General features: G+C 46.7%; 1 non-coding gene across 1 annotated transcript; it reads left to right on the forward strand.

The window, feature by feature from the left end:
* The first annotated feature begins 2,529 nt into the window (after positions 1 to 2,529).
* Positions 2,530 to 2,602, forward strand: TRNAA-AGC (transfer RNA alanine (anticodon AGC)). Its single transcript has one exon. It is a non-coding gene; the product is annotated as a tRNA-Ala (tRNA).
* The last annotated feature ends 3,882 nt before the right edge of the window (positions 2,603 to 6,484 follow it).

Here is a 6,484-nt window from a genome sequence, read left to right on the forward strand (position 1 = left end):
TCAAAATAACCAGTACCTTACTGATTACAAAGTACGTCACTTTTTTTGACGATTCGGGTGTATGCATCGAAGCGCTACGCTGTCACGAACTGCGTGGTGCGCATGGCGCTCGTACGGTAAAGCATCGCACTCACGCGCATACAGAGGGTCCACGGTAGGGGTCTCTAGCGTTGCAGTGGACGTCTTCCCGAGTTCCATAACTGAGGAATCTTTTCGGCGCAAATTGAGCGAGGGCAAGTAACGCAGATGAATAAGAGAATGGGTGCTTCCCTGTTTTTGGTCCTCGTTCACTCGGCTCAATTGGTCCTGGAAACATTGCCAACAAACTCGTATATTTCAGGATTCTTAGCGGTCTGTTTCTGCTATAGACCTACTCGTCATCACAGACGCTGGCGCTTGTAGTCTTCTTCGTGTCCTAGATACTGAAAAAGCGTGCGGCCGGGACAATATATGATTTCTCAAAAGGTAGGCATAAAGTTGCAGCACGTATTTCGGCCATGTTTTCCGAAAATCTCTTCCACAGCCGAGACTGGCAACTACCTCGAGACTGGCAAGTGGTTAAAATTAATCTGATTAAGAAATTAGATAAATCTCTTTTCTCTAAATTCAGGTCGAATCATTAACGAACTTCACATGCAAAATGCTCGGACATATATTCTTAAAATATTTAACACTTTTTTATACGAATGCATCCTGTCCTGTAACCAGAAATTTATCGACCACAATGCAGATAACCGAGGTCATACGCGATCTCACATTGGGCATTGACGAAGACAACCAAACGCACGCAATTTTTGTTTCATTTTCCGAAAGCATTTTACTGCGTTTGTCACACCAAGCTAATAACTAGAGTAAAAAAACACTATCAGAGAAGGAGAAATTATTGACTGGGTGCGTGAGTTTTTGTTTAGTTTTTCTCAGTTTGCTAATTTTGAACATATCGCTCTAAATAATGTACCGGTCACGTCCGCTGCGACCCAGGGCTTCGTGATCGGGCCCTCATTATTTCGCGTGTATAATAATGATATATATATACTAATTTAGACTCTAAATTTAAATATTTGTGGATAACTCCATCATTTATGGACGAATTAAAAATGACCATGGCATACTTGCTCAACAAATCGGTTTGTGCTATTACTAAATTGTGTTAAGACTGGCAGATGACAGTCAATGTAAAAAGAAAAATCAGATTGTATGAAGATAACGAAGAAAGGCTACCCTTCAAATTTTTGTTACAGTATATGAAAGACAGCTTTGGCCCAGAGTGGACAAACTTAATTAACTAGGCTTAACAATAACGTCCGACCTAAGGTAGGAGGAGCACTACATCTTCCACGCGAAAAAAATAATTGTCTTCGCAGATAAATCGAAATGGCAACCTTGTCAACACAGCCCCTAGTTCACATAGCATTCGTCAGGCCGATCTTCGAATACAGAAATATGGTCTGGTTTCCTTACACCCGCACTAACATAAATACTTATCATTATCATCGTCACCAGACAGACATACACATAACTGCATAACTGTTCGGTCCAGAGAAGATGAAGAGTGCCCCCGTCAGGGGGTACCGTTTGCGAGCCGCTGCCACAATGAAAGTGGGAGGAGGTTGTAACTCTCGGCGGCTTCACGAGCTCTCAGAACAGCCCTGAGCTGCTCTCCCTTGGCGGGGCTGGTGAGGAGCCGGAGCCAGTCTTCCTCCGTCTATTACGCTGAGCCGCCACGGAAATCATGGCACTACCAGAGCATGTGCTAAAGTGTGTACCTCGGATGTCCACAACGCGCACAGCCCGAGTCTATGCCTTCTATGAATTTTGAACAAATAAATGGAAATGAATACATGTCATCCTGTACCATTACCAGTTTGATTGTCTGTGGTCTGTTTAAGTGCGAGTGTGGAAGCGAAAATTTTTGGCACCTTAGTTGAGATTAAAAGAGAGAAGATGGTGCCTTTGATCCTGCCCTCCCTCGGCTTCGAGTGCGCACTACCGGTGCGGTGGGTGGGACCTCGCAACTGGGAGTGTACAAGCTCATTAGGAATGATTTTATGAGTGTCACGGCTCAAGTGACCGGGGAGCCGAATGAGAAGCTTTTTGCCTGACCAAGATGCAGTAGGAAGAACACGTGCCCTAGTGGCAGTTTGCGAGTGTGTGAAGATACTAGAACGATTCGTTGTGGGCATCAACATGCGAGTCGCACTCGCTTACGCATCTGATAGGTGACGTAAGCGTAAGCAGACACGCGAGTTTCGGGACAATAGTCGATGACAGACTATCTACTCCATAGCGAACTAAAAAAAAATGTACATCAGCACAAGCAACATTCACCCAGCGTCCGTCATCAGAAAGAGAAAGATGTTTCACGAGACGGCGGAACTCGTTCAATGAAGAGATTCATCGCAGCAAAATGTTGCGTAACGTCGCGCGGGCCCGCAACCGGATTCAATCTGGGTCGAAAGAAAGGGCGGCATTCTATAAGCCTCGTAGCGCGTGTTTCACGCCACTCTTACAGTGTCTGTGGTGCTGTCAGGGGGTGTAGCTCAGATGGTAGAGCGCTCGCTTAGCATGCGAGAGGTACTGGGATCGATACCCAGCACCTCCACATTTTTTTTATTTCAGGACTTTTTTTGTTCTTCGTCGACTTCTACATGCGTGGTGTGTTCCCTTATTATAGCGCATGTGTCACTAGAGCCAATCAAACGAATTTGTATTTTCAAAAGCACTTCAGACACCCGGACCAAGGGATTTCCTTAAAACTGTTTCCAGCATGGTGGTCACCCCAAGTAACCACATTCTTTTCATTTTCTTTCTCTTGAAACATGTGAGGCCCGTGTGTCGGATTTTAAATGCGGCATATTTTAAAGCTTTTGGCAATCCGACAAAATTGACACTACTTCGTTTGGACTTGAATGTGTCATATGTCACGTTTGCTTTTTTCCGGCTGCCGTCGTCATCAAGGCGCGTTATACCGTAGACCTGATATGTATTTATATATATTTAAGTATATGCTGTTCATATTAAGTTGAAAGTGCAGGAGAGCATGTTCTATGCTAAACGCTAAATACCGCAGAAATCAGGAGCTGTACTTGCACCGGAAGTTACCAGTGAACCCTTTATGCATGGTGCTCACTTCAGGTGACACCCTCATATCTTTTGAACTAAAATTGTCTTTTTTGTTTCTTGCGAAAAAATCATTTTCCGCAAAGTATGCCAACATTTTTTTTCAATAAAACTGTTTCCGCCAAAAATAAAGTTCTGCGCATGAAAAAAGTAATTATCCGCCTCACCTTATATACGGCTACGTTGGCTCTAGCGATTTTACAAATCAGACTACTTAGCTTCATGTCACCCGTATAAGGCTCACGGGGCAGCTTGTCTTTCGGAGAATTGTGGCTCCCAGTGGATGCAGGGTAATTGTAGTGGAAACTGGGACATGTATCCTTCCACAGTCATGCAGGCGGACGTTGGCTCCTCCCTTCTGAACATTATTCAAACATCCGAAATACGCTGACGCATACCTGTACTTAAATAGATATGTAAACAGCGCCACTGCTTGAGCGCCTTGTCACTATTTTTCCACCTCGAAGGGCAAATACAGTGGATTCATTTTTCCACTGAAAGAAATCAAAAAGCGACCCTAAAATTGTCTGTCTTGAAGGAAATAATTGCCAATGGTTAAAAGTGACATGCAGCTGATTGATAACAATCTTGGCCATACGATAAAAGTTTTCTTCTAAGACATTCCCCTCTTTGAAGCGGCAAAAAAAGTGAACGATTGATTGAGTATTCACTTAGCAAACTGCTAATAATTACTTGATTGAAGTGGTCTGCTTACAAGGCTCGTGCGAAAAAAGATCAACTGTCATGAAGTGTCATGTACATTTAGCCACTGCCCCACCTCCCCAAGGACCACCCCTAGCGGCCCTCCCGCCGGGCCTCCCGTGCGACGGACGAGTGCGTGCGTCTGTCCTCCCAGCTAGAGCCGCGACGGCTACCATCGCAAGTATACATAGTGTGCACGTGCATTACGCAGCGCCCCTCCGTCACTTCCGAAATGCGCTACCGACATGTCCGGGTACCTACCGACTACGTCACCTACCGCTGCCGTGTTGTCTTCTCGTGCTTGCACCCGTTTAGTTTTGCCTCAGGATGCAAGTTTGAGCAATTATTAGCTGCTAGTGAGGCAATTTGATTTAGTAGTCCACCACGAAGAGGGAGCAGAGCTTCGGGGTGTTTCTTCGCCGAAAGTTATTACCTAAAATTGAAAATGCACATTGCGATTTTCCTAAAAGTACCGTTGTGTTTGGCTACTTCGGATTAACAACAACTACTTGAAGAATCTCGGTGATATTTGCGTCGTCAGGTGTAACCTAATTACGGGTAAGTGTCGTAACCAAGCACTTGCCTGCAAGCAGGAGATAGCTCATCTTGATTACTCTATATACAAACTTGTCTGCGACCACTGCGTGCACAATCAGCGTGTCAGAGAGGTGATTAAATTAGTTATGACGATCTCGGAAATTCGGGTATTGCATTGAAACAAACTGTAGAAATGGATGCGAAATAATATTAGTTCACTTTGAAGTATAGCCGATCGATTTGAGTTGGGGGGTCAGGATTTTTAAAAATTGGTCAATTCATTGCGTAACACAGTCTTCGTCATTTTTCAGATACTCCACTCTAAATTAGCGTGCAAAAAAAGTAAAATACAGGGAGAAAAAGGTGTCAAAACATACGCGAAAAAAAAAGTGATTACCGCGGCACGCACAACGCGAAGTCTTTATCTGCCTCGCATAATATTTTCCTCTGCTGCTTCCTCAAATTTCAATCAAAGAGGCTCAACATCAGCACTGTTAAAAACATTTGGGGGTGGGGGGAAGTGGGGAACATAGCTTCCGTGTCATGATTATCATGTTTGGATGTGTCGTTTACAATCGTCATCTATTCACGTCACGTCATACCAAATTTAGTATATGTGGAGCTAGCGAAATTGCCGCTAGAATGCTCTGAGCATGGAATATTGTCATGTTCTTACATAGTAAGCGTGTCAGAATTATCATGTTTCCACCAGTCATATGATTCGTCATCCATTGACGTCTCGTAACACCGAATTCGGTGTATGTGGAACTTTAAAAAACTCCCAAGCATTTCCCCGAGGGTAAGCATGGTTAAGTGCGAATACACGGGGCGATGCTATGAGGGGTATTTATTAATTCGCACTATTAAATTTATTAATCACACTATGGTGCCTTTATGGTGTAATGGTTCCTGGGAATCGCAATTTGATCTCACGGGGGAGTTTACGTTAACTCGCTGGCGAATGCCAACAGATTTTAACTTTACTCCCCCTCACGACCCGCTCTCGACGGGAGACTGAGAGAGAAGGCGGGCGCGCGAGAGAGAGGGGTGCGCGCGCAGCTGCAGCGAGCGAGGAGAGCGGAAGAGCGAGCGAAGGAGGAGGGGGTATAAGGTGCGTTACTGACACCGATATCAGCGTCGCGTCCGTGGCTTATTCGGTAGAGCGTCACGCTGCGGCCCGCCAAGTCCTCTTTCTTTTAAAGATAGAGAGAAGACTGAGGACGCCGCCGACGGCGGTGGATGGTTTGGGGTCGCTTATAAAGTGTATTCACACTTAAAACGGCTGCAAGCGCATCCTGAAGGGCCCATTATACTCCAATGTAGCGTTCACGCGCGCGCACGCTGGGCACAGTGACGCTACGTTAGCAAAAGGCAAGCACTCTATAGTCTGACGCCAGGCGTGACAAGCGTCCTTCGGCGCAACCCGACGGCAACCGGCGCGAAATGGGACAGCTGCATTTCGCGCCAATGCGTAACCCAGACAACACTGCGTCTCCGTCTTTTCATGACAGAGGTGGTGGTAAAAAACATTTATTTCAGAAGAAGTCTACTAGAGAGTGCCGACGTGGCCCATCGGCGTGCTAGAGTGGCAAGACCCTATTCCGGGACGCCAGTGGAGCTGGAAGCTGCCCGTGCGCGCTCCACCAAGGAGCGTTGTGCAGCCAAGGTAGAGCAGCCGAGCAGGTGCTCCTCCCAAGCCTCTCTAGTTGGGATAGGAAAAGGGGATGAGAAAGGGACGGGATTAACTGGGCACGATGCTACGACGTGATATGTGTCGGCGAGGACATGACAGGTTGAGCAGGTGCCACTGATTTCCGGCAAAAAGTGCCTGGCGACCGCCGGACTGATAAAGGTGTTCGTCTGCAAGCGGCGTAGCAGTCGTTCGTCCGCTTTCTCCAAACCGCGTGCGGGGTCCGGGTAGAGGCGGCGCGAAGCCCGGTAATAAGCCAAAATTTCGCGAAAGCGCGTCAGGTTGCTATTGCCAGATTCCGTCTCGGGGCATGGAGGGGCAACGGCCCGGACAGGAGAAGCGCGGGCAGCGGCATTTGCCGCCTCGTTGCCGGGCAGGCCCGAGTGGCCTGGGGTCCACACTATACGAATGGGATGAGGGTTAAAGCGCCAAGAG

Source organism: Rhipicephalus microplus, chromosome 2 (genome assembly GCF_043290135.1).
Source record: "Rhipicephalus microplus isolate Deutch F79 chromosome 2, USDA_Rmic, whole genome shotgun sequence".
NCBI classification, from domain to species: domain Eukaryota; kingdom Metazoa; phylum Arthropoda; class Arachnida; order Ixodida; family Ixodidae; genus Rhipicephalus; species Rhipicephalus microplus.